Raw genomic sequence first — 26,564 nt, forward strand, 5'->3', positions numbered from 1 at the left:
ATCTCAAGACAGTTGTAAACCTATGTTTTTAGATGTATGTCAAGTCACTTACTTACAGTACCTATGAGTAGGGATGGCTGATGTGAAACTGACGTTTTAACACAGTGTCAAGAATCTGAAGCGCAAGTGTTTCAAAGTACTGTACTGAAGCATGATCTGAAACACAAATCACATGACTGAGGTGATTCGAAACACTCCGGTCATGTAACCAAAGTGTTTCGAAACATGATTCAAAGCATTAGTCATTTCAGAAGCATATTAAAACCTGGCGAATCTGGGTTTGACTGACAGGGGAAAAAAGAGAAAACAAAGGGCTAATAGGCTGAGTTGAAATCCTGACTTCTACAAACACTCAAACTATGACTTGATGTATTTTTAGTATGTTAGTTTTGATGACCAAAACAAGACATCACAAACTGTTCATTGGACGTCAGCCCAATATTAAAATGAAATACATTACAAGAACCGAGCCTACCACTACATATCAGCCTTTCTAACCTCAATGTCAAACACAGTTGAAGGAAAGTAATGGCAACACAAGGGTAAGAACAGACAGCAATAAAATTCAAACAACAACACAAAAAAGGACATACAACATCAACAAACGGGGATACCAAAACCATCAAAAAATACAAATCAAAAAGCACAAGGCAAACGTTCAATGAAAGCAGAAAGATTGTCCAATTGCTGGAATGATGACTTTTTTCAAAGAAGAGGTGGCATTGGGTGAACTTCTGCTGATCTGATTTGCAAATCAGTAACCAATCCTCAATTTAGAATTATAAGTTTTTATCTGACATTTTTGGCAAAATTGAGTTATTGACATATTCTTATTAAATGACAACTTAATGTTTTTTATAAGTTGTTTACATTTTAAGACTTGTTATTAAAAAAACAACAACAAATGTTACACACATATTAGCTGTGTCTTATTTTAGAGGCTGCATCGTCTGAAGGATGCAGACTTCAAAGTTGAGTCCTTCAGAGGGCAAACCGAGAGTTTTGAAATGAGACGATCTTGCCTACAGAGGTCGGATCCCATCACCTAGCAATTGAAACAGATGCTGTTAATAAGCACTAATAAAAATTGTAATCACTTATTTCAAAGTGATTTTAAAACTCTTCACAGAGTGAAGAAATTTCATGGAAATTTTAAGTGATCTGAAGAAAAAAACAAGGTTTATAAAAGCTGGAAATGTTTCCTTTGATCCATACATATACACATAAACATGTAAACTGTCTATAAAATCACTCTTTCATAAGACATGTCATACTCTTTTTGTTTATTTAACATGTGTTTACATATCCATGTAAAATAAACCTAATTCATACATTTAATCCGGAGTTTTCTTTTAAAGCTTCCTGCCGTTATCAGTAATCAATAAATCTAGGGACGTTCAAGACTGCGAAGGATCCACTGGTTGTGTCCTTTATTACCTGGGATACAAAAGATGCATTTGGATGCTGCGTTTGAAGGAGCCTGAAATTTTTTTTGGAAATGAGACAGCCTTCGTTGCACCGCGATGATGCAGCGCACTTCAAATGCATCCTTCGGAGGATGCAGCCTCTGAAATGTGACACTGTTATAGTTTGCATTATGGAGTGCGAAAACTTTGAAGCTCAATATCTCAAAATAATTCAGAACGCAGATAGAACCTTTTAATTCAGTGAGGATGAAGCAGTGAAGGAATTGGTTGCAGCAGTGAAAAGTGAAACAGCCAACCAGTGACAGTAGTACAAGCAGAAAAAGCAGAAAAAACAATGAAGCGATCTGGGGTGGTAAAAAGAAAAACACGATAAGACAAAATATATATGTGATGACACGTAACAGTGGGTGAAGATGTTTTAATTCATGGTAATCAAATTAAGATCTATAATGAGGCCACAGCTACAGTATATAAACTACACAGTCCTCTTGAGCTCCTCTTTTGGTTGTTTTTCCAATTCTGACGTTTTTTTGGTCTTGACCTTCCACTGCTGTTAATGTTAGTGCTGCTACAACAACACCACTGACACACTTTACCACATGTTCATTGTTCAGAATATTTGGGTAGGACAGAAGTTGACAGACCTTCCAGAGCACTCCAGGGGATTCTGTTGAATGAGTTCACTGTTTAAAAGCAAGAAATTACCAAGAAAACTGAAGACTTGACATTTTGTGTTTGCACCAAACTTTTTCTTTAATATATATTTTAATGATTTTCTAACAGTTGAATATTGTCTGCCTTAATAAATGCACATTTTAAGGAAGAAATTAATTAGTGACAAAATACTCAGTAACATTCCTTAAGTGCTGGCAATTTCAAATTTGTGGTCCTCCGCAGATCAAAGAGGATTTGAAATATTTTGCTGCCACACCAACTGTGCAGCGCTAAGTTGAGGATCAAAGCTACAGTATTTCAATAGAGCAGTTAAAAGCAAAAGAATGTTTACAAGACTCTAATGAACATTGCATCAGTTCTGCATTACATTTTTAACACCCAAGTCCCCATTCTCGTGAATAGATGCCGTGTTGGTTCTTCCTAATTAGAATATGTGTGGGGTCACTTTTTGGTGAAGAAGGCCACACATGCACCAGGTTTAAAGAAATTAAAATATTCTAACCCATAGGGGCTCAGCGCAGCTTTAAGTAGATTATTAGTTATGTCCTCGCTGTTAAACATAATCCCTCCTTTATTTGTGGCACATCAAAAAGCGACAAGAGCAATCTTTGCCATATGCAATCTTACCCCCTATCATGTCTTTACACAAATGAACTCTGGAACTGTGAGTCGGCTCTGATTATAGCAATCTTGGGGACACAAATTCTATATCTTTCTGAGTCTCATGACAAAAGTACTTCAATGGAGAGAGAGGCCCATAATCTGTCAAATTAACCCCAGAATGAGATGGGCGGAACTTGTGGCCATCAGCAGCTGTAGGCTGTTACTCCTCCAAACAACTTGAGAAGTAATCACAGGCATCAGATGCTCAGTTAGCAGGCTCAAAGTCAGAGCAAAAGCAAGTATCAGTTAAAGAGGCTTATAATGACAGCTGGCCAGAGTACTTGAGATAATTAGCGAAAAGCAAAAGCAAAAGAGTGTAAAAGTGCGAATGGTCAATGGATGATCCTAGAAAAACATATGTATGATTTTCCTTTTATGCCCAATGTTACTATTTATTTTGCAATGCTACAAACACAAGGAATGAAATATAGGTGCAAACATTGTGCAAAATGTTTTATAAGATATTTCTAATTATGAGACTCAATTGTAACATTTTTGGCACTATACACCAACACGATGGATTTGAAATGAATCGAAGAAGATGTGCTTTAATTGCAGACTGTTTGCTCTAATTTGAGGGTATTTACATCCAAATCAGGTGAACGCTGTAGGAATTGTAACAGTTTGCATTTGTGCCTCCCACTTGTTAAGGGTCCAAAAGTAATTAGACAAAAATAATAATTATAAATCAAACGTTCACTTTTTAATACTTGGTTGCAAATCCTTACTTCAAATACTGCTTGAAGTCTGGAACACATAGAAATCACCAGACACTGGGTTTTAATCCTGGTGGTGCTCTGTCAGGCCTTTACAGCCACTATCTTCAGTCCCTGCTTGTTCTTGGCATTTTTCCTTCAGTTTTTTCTTCAGAAAGTGAATTGCATGCTCAATCGGGTTCAGGTCATGTGACTTGACTTTGACTTGGACATTGGACAACATTGCAATTCTTTCCCTTCAAAAACTCTTTGGTTGCTTTTGCAGTGTCCTTTGGGTCAATCTCCATTGTACTGTGAAGCGCAGTCCAATGAGTTCTAAAGTATTTGGCTTAAAATGAGCAGAAAATATTGCCTGAAACATTTCAGAACTCATCCTGCTGCTTTTGCCTGCAGTCACATCATCAATAAATACAAGAGAAGCAGTTCCATTGACAGTCATACATGTCTATGCCTTGTCACTACTACCACCATGCTTCACTGCTTAGGATCATGAGCAGTGCCTTTCCTTCTTCATCCTCTTCTCTTCCCATCACTTTGGGTACAAGTTGATCTTGGTTTCATCAGTCCATAGGATTGTTCCAGTGTTCCAGCACTGTGAAGGTTTTTTTTAGAACTCTAATCTGGCCTTCCTGTTTATGAGGCTCACCAATGGTTTACATATTGTGGTGAACCCTCTGTATTCACTCTGGTAAAGTCTTCTCTTGATTGTTGACTCTGACACAGATACACCTACCTCCTGGAGAGTGTTCTTGATCTGGTCAACTGTTGTAAAGAGTGTTTTCTTCAACAGGGAAGGAATTCTTTGATCATCCACCTCAGTTGTTTTCTGTGGTCTTCCTGGTCTTTTGGTGTTGCTGAGCTCACTGGTGCATTCTTTCTTTTTAGGAAAGTTCCAAACATTTGTTTTAGCCACACCTAATGTTTTTGCTCTTTCGGCTCTTTGGATCTCATCTTGAGAATTGACAGTAACAGATTCTAAATGAAAATAGCACACTTAAATTAAACTTGACCTTTTCTCTGCCCGTTAGAATTGGGATAATAAGTGAATAACAAACCAATTACTTGTCTTTTGGACCCTTAACAAGTGAAAGGCACATATGCAAACTGTTGTAAGGGGTAACACTGTCACCTCACAGCAAGAGGGTCACTGGTTTAAGTTCTGGCTGGGTCAGTTGGCATTTCTGTGTGGAGTTTGCATGTTCTCCCCGTGTTTGCGTGGATTATCCAGTTTCTCCCTTAGTCCAAATACATGCGCTATTGGTAAATTGAACAAACTAAATTGGCTGTAGTTTATGTGTGTGTGTGTGTGTGTGGTGTGAATGAGTGTATATGGATGTTGTCCAGTACTGGGTTGAGGCTGGAAAAGCATGCACTGTGTAAAATATATGCTGGATGAGTTGGCGGTTCATTCCACTGTGGTGACCCTATATGAATAAAGAGACTAAGCCGAAGGAAAATAAATAAACAAATATACATAGTAGTATGACAACAACATTAGGAGTATTATTAATAAAATATCAAAAACCCTAAAATGTATGTGAAATTGGCCATAAATATAAATTTATAATTTCAATATGTGGCATTCACAACCTAATCCAGGTACATAAATAACATACTGCTTGAAACATCTTTCCCCTCAAAAATTTTATCTCAAGTGGTCACAGGAGGCACATTTGCACTTTACAGCCAGCTGTAAACAGTGTCGTGTCTCAGCTGTCCGAATTTGATCACCTAAGAAAGATTTTAATACCAGGTGTAAACAGGACCTAAAGGCTAAAGATGGAGATGATTTTGTGAAAGCTGGCCACTGAATTTCAGCGTGAACCATTAAGAGAGAACATTGAGACATTCTCATCATTCACATAAAAAAGGTATATGCGCACACACTTTCACTCACATCTCATTTCACTCAGCATTTTATCTGATACCGAGTCCCGATTTGATAGGTAGGGGTTGTTTCAGTCCCCCGGGATGACACAGAAGCGACGGATTCAAAAGTGTGCGATCACTAGCGCCATATCACTTTCTCAGAGAACATGGCAGAGATGCATTGTGTTTGTCGGTTTGGTAACTTCTGACCACGGGTGAGGTGAAAATTGAAAATATGGAAATATGAGAACAGCAATGGATATCTTGACAAAAGAAGTGCTGCTTCGATGTATCAATTTAAAAGGAACCAGTGTAGAGAGATTGCATTGAGAATTCATGGACACTGATGCATGGTCATGGGATTGAGGATATAAAAATAAATTGAACATGCCTTATTCTATTAAAACGTCACATCTTCTGATTCCAGCATTGTTGAAGAGACGAAATGACTGCACTTTTTTATGTTTTCACAACTTATGATAACTATGTGATGTTTTTGGTAGTTTGGTGTCATTTGATGGAAGAAAAACAAGAGAAAAGGCTAAGATGCTGGACTGAATTATTACTAATGCAAAACATGAATGCTTTTAACTCATTGGTAATGACAACAATTTGCACTTTATCCGAAGACAAGATCAGAGGTGATATTTTCACTTGTATAAAGTGCAGTTATTTTAGGTAGAAACTGACTTAGAGAGTGACTCATGAGTGAGAACATGAGCTTTCAGCAAATGGATGTCACTGCCTCAAGGTGTCAGTTTGTCAGTGGTGAATAATGAAAGATTTAAAGGCATTTATTATGCATTCTATTAGTAATCCTGTTGTCAGTCATTTCTGTTTGTGTGTTTTATTTATTTGTGTATATGCAAATATAAATGATAGGAGAGCAGCTGAATCAATCTAATTCATTAATGCTCAGATCAGTGCACTAGTTCATCTGGTGCCTCTTAATTGCAGATAATCCCCTGTTATCTTCAGATCAGTATGAGGTAAACAGCACTCTCTGCACAAACATGTATTATTTTTTTACTTATAAAAGTAAAATGTCAATTTAATATTTACACCATGATATCTTTATCATGGTGTGATAAGGGGACACCTTATCACTGCACCGAGACATTAAGCCAAGGTCCTGACTATCTACAGTGGTGCAAAGCAACAAATTACAAATACTCAAACTACTGTAATTGAGTATTTTTTTTCTCAGAAATTGTAATTTACTACATAGTTTTAAAAATGTGTAAATGTTAATGCAGTATTAGTACTTTTACTCCATTACGTTACCAGCAGTCACTATTTTTTTCTAGTTTATGGGGATTAGAAAAATCAGTTCTGTGAGTCAAATCACACATAAAAGGTAAATTGCATCATAATGACGACCTCAAGACATGGGTGATTTATAATTGCAGCAAACTGTTTGAAAGCATTAAAAGTGTCTATAAAATAATGTCCAATCTTTACACGCATTGACCCAGAGACGGTGATGACTGAAACAGCCTTAAACACCCAACAGGCACAAGATGTCAAAGTGACGTTAAATAGACGTTGTACCCCATCACCGTGGGAATATTGCATGTTGTTTGGTAATGAAAATCAGGTTGATATCAGAACCCTACTTCAGGCCGACGATGTCAATGTCCAACTTGAAAGTAACAAAGTATCAGTGTCTAATAATCTTACAGCTTGACATTGTGCGGACATTAACACTATGATGTCTATCAGATGTTTAATTTTGATTGACATACCTAACAAATAAAATATCAATATCTGACATTAATATGACAATGGTTTAAGGTATGAGCTTGACATTGGATTTTGATCACTTTCTAACACAACCAAATAACAACAACAGTGGACGTCATTATTGAACATCGAAATAACATTTTCCTAAGACACTGGCTAGACATTGAATTTTGGTCACCTGACATCACAACCAAAATCTAACCTAATATTAATGTCTTATGACATTGTGTGCCTAGTGGGCAATTACTAAATGCACTTCAAAATGTTACATTTACACACATCTACAAAAAAATGTAATTGCATCAAACAGATACTTTTACTCGCAATACATTTTTACGAAAATAATGGTATTTTTAATTGAGTATGATTTTTCATTACTCTTTCCACCACTGACTATCTGTAGTCATTAAAAATCCCATGGCACTTCTTGTAAAGAGTAGGCATGTAACACCGGTGTCCTGGCCAAATTCCCTCCACCAGTCCTTACAATCATGGACTCCCTACCATCCCCATCCACTAAACTGGCTGTATCTCTGTCTCTCTACTTCACCTATAGCCGGTGTGTGGTGAGCGCACTGGCGTCATTGTTCCGTGGCTGCTGTCACATCGTCCAAGTGGATGCTGCACACTGCTGGTGGTGTGCAAAGACAGACCCCCTCACCCCCCATAATTCAAATTCCCCCATAAGAAGCACTTTGGGTGTATAGCCTTACACGACAAATGCACTATATAATTACATACATTACATTGCATTTTACATAGTGTGAATACACTGGTAACTGACTTATTTTGAAGCATCAAAATAAGTTGTTCATTTTTGCCAACTATTGCTGCTTAAATAAATAGAAAACAGGAAAATCACCATTATTACTAAACAGACAAAACAACTGCAAACTGTGAGTTATTAGGACAAAATATCCATACAGATCTGAAAGATTCAATACTTTAACAGAAGATATTAGACATGTGAGATAGTTAGTCTAATAATAGGATTCCCACAGTAATTACATAAAGTGAAATGCTCCAAAAAAATAATAAAAAATACCATCATGCGACTGGATTTTTGTTGAAGTATGCAAATGTAAGGCACATTCAAATTCAAGACTTTAAATTTTTAAGACTTTTTTTTCATTTTCTTTTTTATTCTTTTTTAACCTGTTTTAACACATTTTAATATGTTTAATTAGTTTTTTATCTTTCTTCTTTGTTTTTATTTTCTTATACTTGTCTCTTTTATTCCTATTTATGTAAAGCACTTTCAATTACTATTGTGTACGAAATGTGCTGTATAAATAAACTTGACTTGCCTTGCCTAAATTATTAATGAAAAAATACATTATTTTAAGATTGCTCATTGACTAATATAAGTGCCATGCCTTTCATGGGTTAATGTTTAAACATTGAATCTCATTGATTTTTCAAAAATGAAATTATTGCTCGTATTGGAACAAAGTGAGGGTGAGTAAATGTTGATAGGATATTCACTTTTCTTTAATAGTTAGCATGGTTTTATTTGTGAATACACAACCAAACAAAACAATGTGCAAATGTAGTGATGGTGTTAAAAACATAAACAAATTCAAGGAAGTTACTTCACTTTGTACTATCTTTTATACAATCTGGAAAAAAAAAACAATCCTAGACAGCAAGAGTTTTACTGTTCCACTTTGCTGCTCTGTGTCTATTTGCCATCTTTCCAATTTGATTTTTGTCATTCTGCCTTAGAGTTAGTATGAGATTCTCTGCTGGTTTTTATCAAGGCCTGTGCTGTGTCTGGCATTCAAAGTTACTGTCAATTTCCAGCACTGTCGATGCAATGATAACAACTGCCTTTCCTAAATAACTGACAATTCAAAGGGCCGAACATGACTGTGTCTCTGTGTTTCACAAACAGACATGACCATGCCCTTGACGAAACTGTCAATTCATTTGAGACATAAAGAATGTTTTTTCTCATTGTCACTGAGTTGATATCAATGAATCCAGGCCATAAATGGCACAGTACTGCTGCGCACACAATGCAGTCCTATTTTACATTTTGTTAGCAAAACTAAGTTTTGTTTGGAGGCTAAAATCACCTCATTGCTAAAAGGCAGAGACGTTTTAAGGCTATATGCAAATCATGTTAACATCGCTGCCAGGAATTCCTCTTTGTTTTTAATTACGTAGTGTATTTTCTTCTAACACATTTTCAAATAAGAAACAAAGGCTGCAAGCAAATAGGTTACAACGTTCAACAGCTCCCCTAGGCTTTACGAACAGCTATTCTGCATCGTGCTATAACTCCATTCAAGAGGGGGGACTTAAGAGTCACGCCACACTTCTGGATAAACAAATCCTGCCCTAATGAGGAGCCGACTCAATTTGCTCTAATTATTGTAAGCAACGTGACATAAACAATTTAAGGGAGGAGCAGGGTTACTTAAGCTTGTCAAAGACATTGGCAGAAGGAGGGCAGCATGGCCCAAGGGCTCACACCCCGGCTCGGCTGTTCATTTGGAGGTAGGGGAACATTTAGCAACTGGCTGATTTACTCTTCAGGCAGGTTCTTCTCAGTCTCAGCTTCAAAAAAGCTCTCGTGCCATAGCTGCCATTGAAATTATGCCCTAAAGGCCTCTTTCTGCGCCTTCATCTACTCTTAGGTCACAATGAGTGTGCAATGTGCCAGAACATGTCCTTTCAATATGTTCAATTGACTGAGGTACACACAAGGCATGAGATGCACAGTGACCAGCACTGCAGGATGTTGGTGTGTGTGCGTGGATACATGTGGGCTATGTTTATGAACCATGAAATTACATTTATAATGATCATTCAACATAGCGGGTTAGCTTTGGAGGCAATTTTTAGCATGAGAATGATTATGATAATAAAACCAGGGAGAAAAGAGATGACTTTTGCAGGCATAAAGTAGCAAAATATACATATATAATTTGTATATTGAATATGCACTATATTTATTTATTTTTTTAATCAAACAATGGGTTGCGACTGTTGGATAAGGGCAGCCTAGTAGTTAGCCTAGCACTGTCTAGTTAGCTAGCAAGTAGTAGCCTAGCACTGTCTCTTTAAAGCAAGAAAGTCACTGGTTTGAGTCCCAGCTGGGCCAGTTGGCATTCCTCTGTGCATGTTCTCCCTGTGTTTGAATGGGTTTCCTCTCGATGCTCTGTTTTCCTCCACAGTCAAGAACTCAAACTTAGCTCATGACTCATACATCGCTTATCTGGCATGCTGTCCAGGGAGAGAGCCCTGAGCTCAAGGGGTCGTTGGGCCGAGGGATCCCTCCCTTTCGCATGGCGAGGGGAGATTAAGCTCAGGTTGATGCTGATGTTATCCCATTCTGGATAAAGGTGGAAGAAGGGGAGGAGAATCCCAAGTCACTATATATATATATATATATATATATATATATATATATATATATATATATATATATATATATATATATATATATATATATATATATATATATATATATATATATATAGTGACTTGGGATCCTTTGATTAGAGGATCGTGATTAGCTAATGTGGGCCAGCTGAGTCAATCATGTGCATGGGCTCCTCTTGAAATTAGTTTAATATTAAACTTTACAAAGACATGCACTATAATTTGGGTAAGCTAAATTGTCCATAGTCGACACAGTGGTGCAGTAGGTAGTGCTGTCGCCTCACAGCAAGAAGGTCGCTGGTTCGAGCCTCAGCTGGGTCAGTTGGCGTTTCTGTGTGGAGTTTGGATGTTCTGCCTGCGTTTGCATGGGTTTCCTCCGGGTGCACTGGTTTTTCCCACAGTTCAAAGACAGGCAGTACAGGTGAATTGGGTAGGCTAAATTGTCTGTAGTGTATGAGTGTGTATGGATGTTTCCCAGAGATGGGTTGCAGCTGGAAGGGCATCCGCTGCTTAAAACATATGCTAATTAGCATAGGTAATATTAGAATGAATGAATGAATGAATGAAATTGGCCATAGTATATGAGAGTGTGTATGGGTATTTCCCAGTACTGGGTTGTGGCTGAAAGGGCATCCACTGCATAAAATATACAGTTTGCTGGAATAGTTGGCAGCTCATTTCGCTGTGGCGACCTCTGAAATAGGACGAAGTGGAAGGACAATGAATGAATGAATGAATGAATGAATGAATGAATGAATGAATGAATGAATGAATGAATGTTGGATAAGGAAGATAGGTTGATTTGATTCAGTTTGGGTTGATAATCATTCAAGATCAGCAACCCAGGAGCACTGCTAATACCACTTTGCTTATCCAAGTTCTAGCACTCATGACAAAAATATATGTGTGAAAAAGAAAAAAAACTAATGGAGGAGGAGAGAGAACTTTAAAACCGCCTGCTGTGAGGAGCATGTTCTTCTAAAACTGGAGGGTTTTCTTTCACAACCAAATGATTCAAGCAGATGCTGGTGATTGGTTAGTTGGAACTGAACAATACAGAACAGTGCTTAGAAGGAGTAATAAAAATGTTTTAAATGGAAAGGGTATATCCAGTCGATTCACTATATTACACAGTGCTTTTTCTTGGTGGCATGCAGAGCTACTAATGGGTTTCTATGGTGAAAGAAAAAAAAAATGAAACAAAATTACCTATCATTTTTTTCTAATGTTATTTCCTGCATTCTGGGTTGTTTAGCTGTTAAGAAGTTGGAGTCATATTGAAAAAAAGTTTCAAACATCAGACATATGTCAGTTCCAAAAATATGCAACCACCTCTATAGTCCTGCATATATGACATAGATTTGCTTTACATAGCAGCCATTAGGTTAAAATATTTAATCAATTACTTTTAAAACAGTACTTTCAAAGTTTTAGTTACTGAGTTTACTCTGTCAGCAATCACAGGGGTCTTAAAATTGAGCCCTACCTGTGATATCAGACAATTTCACATCTGCACTGTTTATGAAAATAAATGCCTTTAAATCCTTCTCTAGACACATTTAGTTGCTGCTTGATAGTCAGTTAACGTTTCTATGATCATGTGAACTGTGGAAAAAAACAATAAAATGCTCATGATAAACCGCTGTGAGCACGTGAGAGCTCTGCATTTAGCTGTGTGATGCACGTGCACATGAAGGAGCACTCCTGTGAGTCAGATTTAAGTGGCCTACAACACCGGTAGACTTTCGTTTTAAAAAGTATTTCACAAGCTGCAGCACAAACTCAAATGTAACGTTAAATCGTAATATGCAAAAGTGTTTCTTCATATCTTTTCATCGAAGTTGTTCACAATATTCATCAGAATTTTGTAATAATTACATACTTAATCAGCGTTCTCCAACCATTATAGGTCTAGATTACATAATTAAATGCTTTGTTTATTCTCCACAAATAAACAGGTAGCACATCATAATAATAATGTAGATTAGAGTGCTCGCATATCTACACTATTATTACTGTAGTAAATTAGCTCAAGGTTATTCTTCCCGCACCTTTCCCGCCGTTATAATGTTGCGAGTTATGATTCATATTTCAAGGCTTGTTTACCTTCTGGAACATTATATAGCGGAATAGCTTGGCGGGAGGAAGATTCATTTGAACGGGGCTTCAAATGAATCGACTCTTTTGATCCGAACAACCGAATCGTTCAGCGATGCTATCAACAAAGTTGAGCAGGGTAGCAAGATCAAAGTTCAAGACATTAGATTCATTAATATACACAGGCACCTTTCTTTATACAAAAGTAGACTTTATTGACTAATCTACCAGAAACACCTAATACCTAACACAAACACACATTCATACAAGCATAGGGAAGAGCAACGTGAAGAGGTTGAGAAGATGTAATGATGGGAAAACCTGAGTTTGTAAGAACAAACCAAGCAACCAAACGTAATCAAATTTAATATAACCCTTCTATTGTCTCTTTAGGGTTAATTAAGTTCACACCAGTTTAGATGTTGGGAGAAAGGTGATACTTGCGGTCAGTTCGTGATGTCCGAGCTCCCGTTGTTGAGCACATGGTTGGTTGGCTGATCCTTTGTTGGTTGACGCCCTAAAAGTTTCTGAACAGGGAAATGTCCGAGCGTGGTGCAATTAACCCCTTTCTGTCTGGGTTTCCAAATGCTTTCTTGGAGGTTTCTGAGTCTCTAAGGAAGTTGGCGAGGGTTTATGAAAGTTCAAAACAACGTGGTTCAGAGCAGAGAGGGGGGGTTGCTTGGAGTTGGGAGAGAGAGGGGGAGCTCCCAGGAGAGTTTGAACAGAGAGCCCCAAAGAGCGTTTGAACAGAGAGAGTTCCCAAGAGAAGGAGTTAAGCTTGGTCTTCAACTTTATAGGGCAGGTTCGGATCCACCCTCCATGGAAAGTTGACCAATTAGAAGCTAACTTCCTGGAATATTAAATTTATGGGTCATTGTACAGAATGTACAGGTATTTTGAAATTAATATATGAATAGTGCATTCCTGTTTGACCAGCACATATTTGAATTTACCAGTAAAGTTGTCACTGTGTGAAAGAAAAAAAAAACATCCCAGCACCTGTGAACCCAAATTGAGTTTGAGATTTTCAGAATGTCAAAATCAGACTACACTTAAAGAAATTCCGCATGATTATGAATAGAACTTGAAATTATGCACACACACAAACACACACACACACACACACACACACACACACACACACACACACACACACACACACACACACACACACACACACAGAGGAAAGTTGCACATGAACACGTAACTGAATCTCTCTCTATAGACCTCGAGAACAAATTCATTCCACACGGACTGATATAGCAAGTGTTTATTTTCTTTAATTTTGATGAGTGAAATTAATGAAAAACCCAAATTCAGTATCTCAGAAAATGAGAATATTTTGAAAAGGTTCAGTATTAAAGACACCTGGTGCCACACTCTAATCAGTTAATTAAGTCAAATCACCTGCAGTGGCCTTTAAAAGATCTCTCAGTCTAGTTCTATAGGCTACAACACAATCATAAGGAAGATGACTGATTAGACAGTTGTGCAAAAGACAACCACTGATGCCTTCCACGGGGAGGACAAGACACAAAAGGTCATTGCAGAAGAGGCTGGCTGTACACAGAGCTCTTTCCATGCACAGTAATAGAGAGGTAAATGGAAGGAAACGCTGTGGTAGAAAAAAAGTGCACAAACAATATGGATAAACGCACCCTGGAGAGAATTGTGAAACAAAACCCATTCAAAAATGTGGGGGAGATTCGCAAACAGTGGACTGCAGCTGGAGTCAGTGCTTCAAGAACCCTTACACACTGTCATATGCAAGACATGGGTTTCAGCAGTCGCATCCCTTGTGACAAGCCACTCTTGAACAACAGACAGCGTTAAAAGCGTCTTGCCTAGGCTAAAGACTGGATTCCTGCTGAGTGGTCGAAAATTATGTTTTCTGATTAGAGTTACCCTAACCCTGAATCAGTGTTGCATTTCCTTAAATCAGGGTCGCATAGTCTGGAGGAAGAATGGAGTGGCACACAAACCACGCTGCTTGAGGTCCAGTGTAAAGTTTCCACAGTCAGTGATGGTTTGCTGTGTCATGTCATCTGATGTTGCTCCACTGTGTTTTCTGAGGTCCAAGATCAACACAACTAAATACACAGCAAATTCATCTGAGTTAAATTCTCGGTGTTGAAGCATTTCAGAGTAAAGTGTTGACGTTAAAGAGTTAGATTTTGATAAATGAATATAATAAGAGTTAGAATTGATTTTATTCAGTGCGAAATCAAGGAGTTATCTTTTTTACACTTGGTGGTGTTATTTTCAACATCCGGGAATTCATGCAAGAATTTTCCAGACGCCATTTTCTATCTGAGGTTTAGAACAGCAACTGGTGAGTCAAACTACCTAAATGTTGGTATTTTACTGACTTTCTTTAAGGAAATACAGTTGTAAACATATTGTTAAGTTAATAACTTTAGAATGGAGTGACAATTTTAATCTTCTGCGGTTCATTCATGGTCGTTTGTGTATCTAGCTTAACTGCATTACTATTCACTTCCTTTCAAGAATGTTTTTATATATGCTTACGCATACATAGTGCATAAAAACATCAAATGTACATGTTCAACACATTTCTGTCACGCTTAATGCCATTTTGTGCGTTGTTACACATCTGTAAAATAAAATCGACACTTCTCCTTTAATTCGAAGCAAACTAGCGAGGGAATCCCCTGAGCAGCCTAGCCCAACGTTACTCTGCCCGGATGCTAACGGCAACACAGGACGGTTTCCATAAGCTCTGGAGAGTTTCTAAAACATATCTGGTGAGTAAATGAACATATACTTACTAAAAGGCTTCCTGACTAAAAAATATGATTGTTTGTTATTCGTGTACGTTAATTTGGTTATTTTAAACACCGCGGCCCTTTTAAACTGGTTCATTCGTGGCCGTAACGTATACCGTTAGTTCATAGACTCGCGTGATAACGTACGCTTGAATTATATTAAGCGTTGACAACCATTAAAGTCGGAATGTTAACATTAATGTCTTTAAATGACCGCGTTTGCACTTTCTCAGACATTTAACGTTACAGAAGTCTCCCGGAAGTTGCGGGACTAACGTTAACGTTATCCCGCAAATGCACAGAGACTCCCATATGCCCAAGTAGATGCCCGCAAATGAATGATAATCTCCCGGAAATCGCGCGTCTCCCGCCCGGTCATTAAACACTTTGCACACCCCTCTCCACCGCATCCCTCCCAGCTCTTCAGGTATGTCGCGCGCAAGTCACCCCCACCGCTCTTTAGGTACGTCGCGCGCAACTCATCCCATTGCTTTTCAGGTTCTCATCTCTCCCGCTACCTCCCGCAAATCAACTCTGTATCCCCCGAAAATTACTTTTCCCAACTCGGGATGTCTGACGTTAGTAAGTTAGGCTATTTATGTAGTCAGGAACATCTTAGTCAAGCTTTTTCTCCCGCATGATATTGTGTTTAAAACTATAGGCTAAACTTAGCATGTACTGTACACAACATTTCCGTTTTATTAAAGACAATTTAGTGCGTTGTAAACAGCCACCTGTCTGTAAAATTAATCAACTGATTCATATTTGAGCAGCCTAATGATGATACAGGTTTCATTTGTAGATTTATTATCAATAATCAACATCTGAATCAAAAGATATCTGAAAAAGTGTGAGGCATACTTTGTGATGTTCATCTCTCTTTTTTATCTGAAGGTTATGCATATGTGTTAGATACTAATGTTTTGTTGTTTTTTAACAGCCACAGTTCTCTATACAATAACACAAGACCCTGTGACGGTGGCTGATTAGAGACGGATGGTGTATTTCCAGAGTTGGTGAAATGACCAAGCACACCTTCTTGGTCATATGTGGTGATAATAATGAAGGTATGTTTGATAAAGTTCTGTATTTGTTTCACATAAGCTGAGAGGGTATTAGAGCATTAGAGAATAACAAATGACATGAAGGTGATACGTTTTGTATTGTGGGTGAACTGTTACTTAAATAATGTTTTGCTCTTTACTTTGCACTTTTCCTCTTCTGCTTATCCTAATATTTTAGATTATATTTGGACCTGAAACATCTGCTAGACTCCAGTAAAGGTGGCGTCAATACTGGACCTGAAAGGGCCTAACAAGTTGAATCAGGTAAAGAAACATGCACGCGCGCACACACGCACGCACGCACACACACGCTTACAGAAAACTGTTGTTTATGAAGTTTATGAATATTTTTTACACTGTGGCCAATATTTCGGGGAAGTCAGCATCACTAAATGATATAAAAGATTTTAAGATCCTCTAAATTTTGCTCCAAGTGTTGTGTTAAATTCAGGATTCTGGACAGACAGCTGCCTGTTTTTCCAGTTCTAGTCATAGTGGTTAACCTTGTTTTTGGAGATCAAACAGTGATGTATGTGTTTTTTCTACTTTTCCATATCCTGTCACCTCAACCAGCTGGGAGAGTCAAGTTGTGGATCATCATGTAGATTTTCAAAAGGTGAGTTTAGATTTCTTGAATGTTTTATTTACTTTAAATGTTCTTTTAAATATATCACAGAATTTGATTGCAATTTGTTTTCAAACATTTTTCTTAGTCATGCTGGAGTCTTGAAGAGTTCTTAGATGAGCATCACCCTATATCTGTGCATCAGGAACCACCAGACGAGCGATCAGCAGCTACTACTGTACATCGTCATGGATAAAAAGGTCATCCTGTGGCTGGGAAGCACTTCATTCACAGGACATGCTTGATGAGATTTCCTAGCTCCAGTTTGTTTTCACACAAGTTTACAGCATTTATAACTTCATTTAAACTGCTGTGTTTGAAATGGAGGACCAAGGAAACACCCGAAGTGAAAGATTTGCACGCCAAGTTGTTTAAAATGCAATTTCACAAGAAAACTATAAGTTCAGGAGTAAACTATGAGTGACGCTATATTAAGCTTTCAAATTGCTCTGATAACACATCAAGTTTGGACCAAAGGACTGAAAGCCTTTTTGAGCACTGGTCATACATATTTTGTTGATACTGTCTGTACTAATAAAACATTTAAAGCATATTTGACATTGTTGCATTTTAAAAACTGAATGAATTGTTGAAGTGGTGAATGTTTTCAAATAAAATGTTTTTTTCTTTTGTAATTTACAGTCTATTTTACCTTTTTACCATATTTACACTCAAGAGAGTTGAATAAAATAACAATATATTACACCAGGCGGTGTTAAATATAGTTACATTTTTTAACTCTGCCCAGAGTTAAAATTAACCCTTACTTCGGTGTCAATGTGCCAACCCTTTTGAAAGTGTTGATTTAACTTTGTTTTGAGTGGACCCCATGAGACACTTTCAAAGTGTTGAAATTAACACCCATAGAGTTGTTTTGGGTCCCCATATTTTGCTGTGTACCAGGATGTTTTAGAGCACTTCCTCCTTCCTGCTGCTGACAAATTTCTTTTTTCAACAGGACTTAGCACTTGGACTTGGCCCTTGCACGCAGTGCCTAATCTACCAGTACCAGGTTTAGAATCATGGTATTATTGTTCTTAATTGGCCAGCAAACTCACCTGACCTTACCCCCATAGAAAATCTATGTGGTGTTGTAAAGAGGAAGATGAGATATGTCAGACACAACAATGCAGAAGAGCTGAAGTAATTCAGGCAAAAGGAGCTGTGCATGCTCATACTTTTCATCTTCAAACTTTTCAAGTGGCCCAGATTACAAAAAATCCTTTCTTTCTATTGGTTTTAAGTTATGATACTAAATTTGGGGTTTTCAATAGTTTCAATAGTACATTAACACCCGCCTACCCACCAAATGCAGGTAAATTTCAGCTTTGGCGGGTTGAAAATAATTTTTAAATTGTAGTTTTCCCAAAAGCAGGGTTCGACAATATAAGGATGATCCAATATGCGTGAAAATCTACCGAATGAGAGAATGATCATCAATCGCGCTAACAGCTGATGTGATGTGATGATGCGACCTCTTAAAATGCATGCGTGCGACTGCTTAACATGAAGCAGCTGTGTCTGGAACCGGTTCTGAAAACGCAACTGTCATCGGTTCTCTTTCAAATAAACTAGATGAACATGCATCCACAATCCTGATGCTTTTAAGAGCTCAAAATGTGTCTTTTTGTAAGCTGCACCGTTTGCTTTCACTTTAAAAGAACGGATTATTAAATTGCCAAGTTAACCGTGAGCATGGTATCATCCTTTCATTATCACACACAGTATGTTTCACCTGCTTTCACTTTCTTACAGTTTTATTTGCTTTCATTTTTTGTTAAAAGGTTTAAGTATCTTTTTTTACAATATTGCTTCAATGGTAGATTAACTCTCCATTTATGTGCAGTTAACTGGTGATCCGAGAGATCTTGACAGATTACCGTGCTTATTTTTGATACATGACAATAATTATATTTTAAAAGTCAATTGCTTTTCTTTCCTTTTTAAGAAATGTTTTGTTAAAAAAAAATTATAGTATAAAGCTATAATTTGCTTGTTTTGTCACATTAAAATTTGTGGCTAAGAAATAAATATTGTTTAGTGTGGTTATAGAGATAAATTTGGTAAATCATTAATTTTGAGCTCTAAAAAAAGTTGTGTGAAATAAAAACTAATTGACTAATAAATAAATAAAAAAACTAATAAATAACACTATGAAACTATGATTTCTTTGCTCATGCTCATTGAGCTAGCTCATACTCGACACACAAAAAATAAAATGAATGAGGACGCATGTGGACAAAACACAAAATTTAAATCAAGTTATTTTTAATTTATGCATATAGAATATATTTTCCCAACAACAAAATTGGGGCTAGTGACAATGCAGAGTGGCTAGTAACATTGGAAAACTACTAGCCACAGTGGCCGGTGATTAAAAATGTTAATGTAAAGCCCTGGTTATATGTATATAATACTCATTCAAAATAATAGCTTGACACACATTCTAGTCTGTTTCAATAGAGGGTAGAATGTTCTGTTGTAGTGATATTAGAGTGGTCTACTAGACATAAGTTATTATTTGTAGAAATATTTGTTTACAACAATGTTAAATACCTCTTAAACCAGGGCAGTTGAGATGACAGCACTTGAGAAGTAGCAGCCAAACTCTTCTTCCTTGCATTGTTAAGCATTTGCAAGAGATCTTCATGATATTGACCTTTAACTTGCAAGAAAATTGCCATTTCAAGCTCTCAAAAAGCTTCATGACTTCGGCTACCCTTGGCATATGCATCTTAGCACTATTCAGTAAGCAATGCAATCAAGCGAAACTGTGAGACACGATAACAGCAAGCGCTAGAAGCTGGGCCTTGTGTCCCTGAGAGCATATGATTATGTTTCATAATGGCCAGCTGTAAAGAGGAATGACCTCTCTCCTTGACATTACTGAAGTCGTACTTAAGAATATATATTTACAAAAAGAAATAAACTTCATCTCTAAAAACATCTGTATCATGAATTGAAATCTTAGTGATTTTCTGTTTTAAAATGTTGGCATTGGTTTCATCTACTAATTAAACAATTTTATTGATAATAAATATAGCTAATAAAATCATAGCTAATAAAAGCATAATCTCTACAACACACACACACACACACAAATGTTTGTTTTTCTGAAAAGTGGGGACATTACATAGGTTTCCATTCATTTTATACAGTCCAAACCATATATTGTATTGCCCTCACCCCACCCCACCCCTAAACCCAACCATCACAGGAGACTGTGTGCATGGATTTATGAGCATTTTAAGAAATGAGGACATCACCAATGTCCTCACATTTCACCTCCTTTTTGTAATACCTGTGTCATACCTATGTCATTATACAGATTTGTGTCCTGATATGTCACAAAAACACGTACGCACACACACACACACACGCACACGCACACACACACACACACACACACACAAAAAAAAAAAATCATACAAAACCATGTGTGGCCCTTTAATCCACAGCAGATAATTAATAAGCCCATGATATACTACAGTCTAAGAAACATCTCAACGGTAAATGCTTATATTTCCTGTCTGAACTGCAGAGAGGCTGGGGATTGCTGCAGTGGCTTTAACTGCTGGAGCTGCAGCATTGAATTGTCATCCCTGCATTAAATATTTCATGGTCAATATGAAGCCTGCCCCGGCTCTCCCTGTGGAGTCTGCCTGTGCCATGTATTAGGTTGTATATAAAGTCATTTGACCAAAGTAATGAGTTCTATTGTCACTGCACAGAGCCCAATATAGGGTTGAGAATGTTTCAGGCTGAAGAGAGCACAGTGAATAAGAGAGCACACACAAGCAATGGTTCATGCATGTATGTGCCCATCTTACCATTTTGTATGCTTGAGTGTACTGAATTATTTAAAGGCTTGATATAGTCAACAAAACAAAAACAAAGAAAATTGATAAATTGAAATTGGTCTGTTTCCTGATGGAAGATGGTTGTGTGAAATTATGGGTCATGCTTGACAGCCCCAATCACCTATTATGTAAAACAAAACAGGCCAATTAACAAAACCAATTGACAACCAGCAAATTAAATTTGCATGCAAGTCCCCACTCTGGACATCCGAGTATACAAGGGCACATTCAGGTTTGCGCAAAGGAGCGTAGAATGTGTCTCAGCCATGTCAACTGAGAGATTCTATTTGTGGCATGAGGAATGCAACAAAATAGAAATTCCCTCCTTCAGGGATCAAGGGTTACAACATTAACAGAGCCATTCCATTTCTGTCAGCCCCTTTTGACTTGTGTTGAACCGGCACTGAGTGCTACTGTTTTATAAATACCACATACTGAGAACTGTTAAGAGTGTGGTGGTCCAACTGCAGATAAAACTACTAGTTTATATATTTTTAGCACATATGTACGGAGGTCTTTTAAGATGGCTGTAATGAAGTTGATGTCCATCTGCCCATCTGGAAGGAGGCGGACAACCAACAAACTTTTGAATAATTTTAATAATGAAAAAATAAAACAAACAGACAGCAATTCGTCATGTAGACTGCCACCAAACTGACAGCAAAACCAAAACGCTTCCACTGCTGTCTCTTCTCCTTTTATTGTCCAGAGTTCCTTTTTGGTACTCGAGACCAGTGCAGGAACAGGTGCTGCTTGTTATCATTTACACAACAAAAAACCCCGCAAGACCAGGAAAATAAACGGGCAGGACAAATGTAGATGGAAACATGAGGGGAGACAGAAGAGACAGAGAGAGGTGAGAGAGAGGGAAAATAATGAAAGAGAAGAACATTGGGGTTCAGTTCTTCACACACTGCCTCTTGGTCCTCCACCTGCTAAGAGGTCCTGGATAGCGATGGTTCCTCCAGTTGGCAGAATGCTGCTGACCCAAAAGCAGGACATGGAGGTTCTTGAGGTCTTTAACGCAGACTTTGTCTGCATGTGGCCATGAACACCATAACTTGCAGCATTAAAAGCTCTCCCTAAAAGAGATAGGGCACATATCCTGGATGGATGACTGGAATGGTTCCTTTAAGTGGCAGCAGTCTGTAGTCACAAATGGGCAGCAATCTTACAATCAACTATCAGAATCTTTGAAAAACTCTTCAGTCAAGGGTAGTGAGAGCAGTGGAGCCTGCAACAAGGACCTGTTCTTTCCATGATTTGGTAAACACTCTCTACACTTCTGGTGGAAATGGCACTGCAGCAACACAATGCACAACATTGTGGTGGGACCCCAAGAACCAGTCATTAAGCCATGACCACTATGTGAAAGGTAAAGTGGTAGACACGTCTGAATTTGCGAGTTTATTCTTAATGAGAATGTGCAAATCACATACGTATCAATCCAGATATGTGTATTTGTATTTCTGAGGCTTTCCTGGCAGTGAACAGGTCACTAGCACAGAGAGAGCTGTAATCGAGGTTGTCCAATATGCACATCTTTTGCGCATAATGGAGAATGGGACTGTGAAGAAGTGAGACTTCTTTTCTTTCCACACACACTGGTAATTACCAACATTCCTTTTCCCTGAGTTAGCCGTGAGTGACAAGTGCACATGCTATCTCACCGGCCATTGGTCAGATTCCACATTTCCATCTCCCTTCCAGTCACTCAGATGCATTCATGTACATGCACACATTGTCTATTGAGTTTTGTTTGTTTGAATGTATGGAAATGCTCTGACTTCAGCGCGGTGCCAGCCATACCAAGCGATCAAATTATGTGCACTTATGATTTCATGGACCGGGCCATGCCATGGCAGTGCTCAAAGTCTGACTGAACGATTGTTGTTTTGTGTGGGGTACCTTTGTCATATTGTACGTCCTGTTTAGTAAAAGAAAATAAAAAGGCATAAAGATGCTTGTATGGTAGTTTTGTTTTGTAAAATGGTAAAAGGTGAAAAATTATTCAGTTTAGGTTGAGGAGTTTCACAAATAAAAAGAGAAGCCAGACTCCAAATCGAGGTCAGTTTACCTGGCGAGCAAGTGTGCTGTGTCAGAGCCATGAAAAACTTTGGTTTGGTGATTGTGGACATGTGTACAGTGCATCCAGAAAGTATTCATAGCGCTTCATGTTTTTTTTTTTTTTATGTCACAGCCTTATTTCAAAATTTATTAAATTCATTTATTTGCTCAAAATTCTACACACAAAACTCCATGATTACAATATGAAAAAAAGTTGTTGTTTTTTTTTTATTGTTGCAAATTTATTAAAAATAAGAAAACTGGAAAAATCACATGTACAGAAGTATTCACAGCTTTTGCCTGAGCTGACGTACATTCTGTTTCCACTGATCATTCTTGAGATGTTTCAGTAGCTTAAGTGTAGTTCACCTGTGGTAAATTCAGTTGATTGGACATGATTTGAAAAGGCATACACCTGTCTACACCAGGGTTGACAGTGTATGTCAAAGCACAAACCAAGCATGAAGGCAAAGGAATTGTCTGTAGACCTCCGGGACAGGCACAAACACATTGTCTGTAGACCTGTCTCAAGGCACAAAGCTGGGGAAGGTTACAGAACAATTTCTACTGCTCTGAAAGTTTCAATGAGCACAGTGGCCTCCATCATCCATAAGTAGAAGATGTTTGGAACCACCAGGACTCTTCCTAGAGCTGGTCAGCCAACTAAGCTGGGTGATCGGGGGAGAAGGGCCTTTGTCAGGGAGGTGATCAATAACCTGAGGATCACTCTGTCTGAGCTCCAGCATTCTTCTGTGGAGAGAGTAGAACCTTACAGAAGCACAACCATCTGAGCAGCAATCTCACCATCAGGCCTGTATGGTAGAGTGACCAGACGGAAGCCACTCCCCGCCTGGAGTTTGCCAAAAGGCATCTGAAGGACTCTCAGACCATAAAAAAATAAATTCTCTGGTCAGATGCGACTAAAATTGAACTCTTTGGAGGGAATGCCAGGCTTTACCTGTTTGAAGAAAACCAGGCACAGCTCATCACAAGGGTCATACCATCCCAAAAGTGAAGCTTGTTGGTGGCAGAATCATGCTGGTGGGATGTTTTTCAGCAGCAACAACTGGAAGACTTGTTAGGATAGAGTGAAAGATGAATGCAGCAATGTACAGAGACATCCTGAATGAAAACTTGCTTTAAAGTGCTCTTTACCTCAGACTGGGGCGAAGATTCATCTTCCAGCAGGACAATGACCCAAAATAGCATTGGAGTGGCTTCACCACAACAGTGAAGGTACTTAAGTGGCCCAGACCTAAATTCTATTGAACATCTCTGAAGAGATCTGAAAATGGTTGTACACCGTTGATTCCCATCCAACCATCCACTATGGGTTCATCACATTACATTTGGTGTCACAAGTGGATGGCCACACAGACGAAAATGTTGAAAGAAAAGTTCCAAGCCAAAAATAAATTCCTAAAAAGCTTAAATTTCATTTTATCTAATAAACATAAACAAACTGTTGTTGTGCTTATATATTAATAATATGCTAAATAAAAACACAATATTACAAATACAATATTTTCACAACTTCTCTGATTACATCCAACATGATAGGCTTCTTAAATCTTGATGATCACTGCTCTTAAAAAGTCTCCTTTAAGACACAGGCCTGACTATTTCAAAGGTTTGGTCATGAGGGTTTAGCACAGGCCATCTTGCAACTGGATAATAAGAAGTTGAGGTTGTGTTTTGTTGTGCCTTTACTGCTGCTAGTGAGAAGCAAAGAGGGAGAGAGCAAAGTCAGTATTAATAAAAAGCAAAAGCAAGACTATATCATTTTAAATATTCCAGTATTGATACCTATTAAAATATCAATACTAATTTCCATCATAAACAGCCAGGTCAAATATAAGTTTGCACCCATGTATACTTCATTAAACAACAGGAAGCCCACATTTTCACATGCCATTGACTTTATGAAATCACCACAGCTTCAGCTAAATATTTGTAATGTTATACAGAAGAAAAAAAAGCCACTTGCATCTTTGATGGCCTTAAGCTGCGTAAATCAATGGCATTTTTTTATCATTTAATGCTCTGTGGCACCGTCTTATAATGATGTGATAAAGACCCAAGATGTTCGAATCAAACCCAGTTTTGATAAGTAAACCCTAAAATCTTATAATAAATATGGATTAACCCAAATTAAACCATATTGTGCTCAAAACACATTATGCACAATACTCAAACATTAAAACACTTAAAAAGCTTTGTACACAGCCCTCAAAACATTAGGTATCCAACAGAACTTTTTCAATGGCATTGATTTTTTTTTTCTTTTCCTCGGTGGTAACTATAAAAGCTGACACTCAATAGATCTTTCTGGCAGGAAAAGCTGCCCACAAGAAACTGTGTAGTACAATTATATAATATTATATGAAACATGATATGTTTCTGAAAATAAATATGGCATCACTCAGTATGTTTACATGCACACATATAATAAAGCTACGGAAAGGTTAGTACATTTACCAACCATTTTTCAAACATTGTATGACAAACAAGTGTAATCAAATGTTAGATAGATGCACAACATACATTATCAAAAAGAAAAGAAAACTGTAGTGAACTGCAGCTGAAGTGTATACATGCTACACACAATCATATACAGTAGAGTCTAGTGTCAGTATGATTGATTGATTGATTGATTGACCATTCTGCACTAGTATTCAATATGGATGTATAAAGCTTTTAGTAAAATAATTGGAAAGATTACTATGTAAAAAATATAAATGTTTTTTTTTTTAATTATTAATTTTTATTTTCTCATTTCCTAAAACTTTCTTGAGCAGTCTGAGGTTACACACAAGTATTAACCATCTGTATTGGCTTGAAAGAAATATTCAAAGAAGATGCTAGGTGAATCTCAAAGACTGACAAAACAAAGCAAACGTTGTTTTGTTTTTTTGCACCATACACCAGATACTCAACACACAGGCAATAAATTAAGAATAGAACAGAAAACAATCATATTTTAACAAGTGACCAGGCTGCTGCAACAAAATGCTTATAAACGTAACCCACAATCCCTGTGGTCATACAACACGTTTGGAGGTTTCAACAGGTAAGAAGTTTGCCAAACACATCGTGAGCGCATAGTCATCACCAAGGATCCAGAAGTCCAATGCCTCCGGACCCTTACTTACTTATCTGTAAAGCTTTTAAAGTTTTTTTATTTATTTATTTATTTATTTTTTAATCCACAAACTGGACCCCCAGACATGTGATGCAGTGATCGTGCCCATCATCTGGGGACAGGAAACTACCACATCCTAAAACATTCGATTGGAACGGCATCTTAAAAAAGTTGTGTTACTTGACCATATTGCTCTTTTAGGGGAAATGTTCTCTTTTATTGAAACTGGTCTTTGGTGATGCACCTAGTGAAATGCCCAGAGATGGGAAAATGGACCCAGCTCAACCACTGCAGCTCACATTGTCACCCACAATGAATTCTGGAAAAAAATGGTCTCTCTGGTACTCTTTTTTTTCATTTGAGGCTTTTAAAGTGAAATGTACCTGTTACGATAATCAGCAATCGCTCTCCGGAGATCGCTGGTTTCCACTATACCAGGT

General features: G+C 37.7%; 1 long non-coding RNA gene across 1 annotated transcript in view; it reads left to right on the forward strand.

Moving 5' to 3' along the window:
* Positions 1–14,863: 14,863 nt before the first annotated feature.
* LOC147843159 (uncharacterized) overlaps positions 14,864–26,564 on the forward strand; it is a 541,229-nt gene continuing 529,528 nt past the window's right edge. The window contains exons 1-6 of the long non-coding RNA XR_015496106.1: positions 14,864–14,912; positions 15,233–15,345; positions 16,307–16,433; positions 16,609–16,694; positions 17,004–17,046; positions 17,144–17,949. This is a non-coding gene — a long non-coding RNA (uncharacterized LOC147843159). The remainder of the gene's footprint in view (positions 14,913–15,232; positions 15,346–16,306; positions 16,434–16,608; positions 16,695–17,003; positions 17,047–17,143; positions 17,950–26,564) is intronic.

This window comes from Danio rerio, chromosome 7, assembly GCF_052040795.2.
Source record: "Danio rerio strain M-AB ecotype USA chromosome 7, GRCz13ab, whole genome shotgun sequence".
Classification (NCBI taxonomy): domain Eukaryota; kingdom Metazoa; phylum Chordata; class Actinopteri; order Cypriniformes; family Danionidae; genus Danio; species Danio rerio.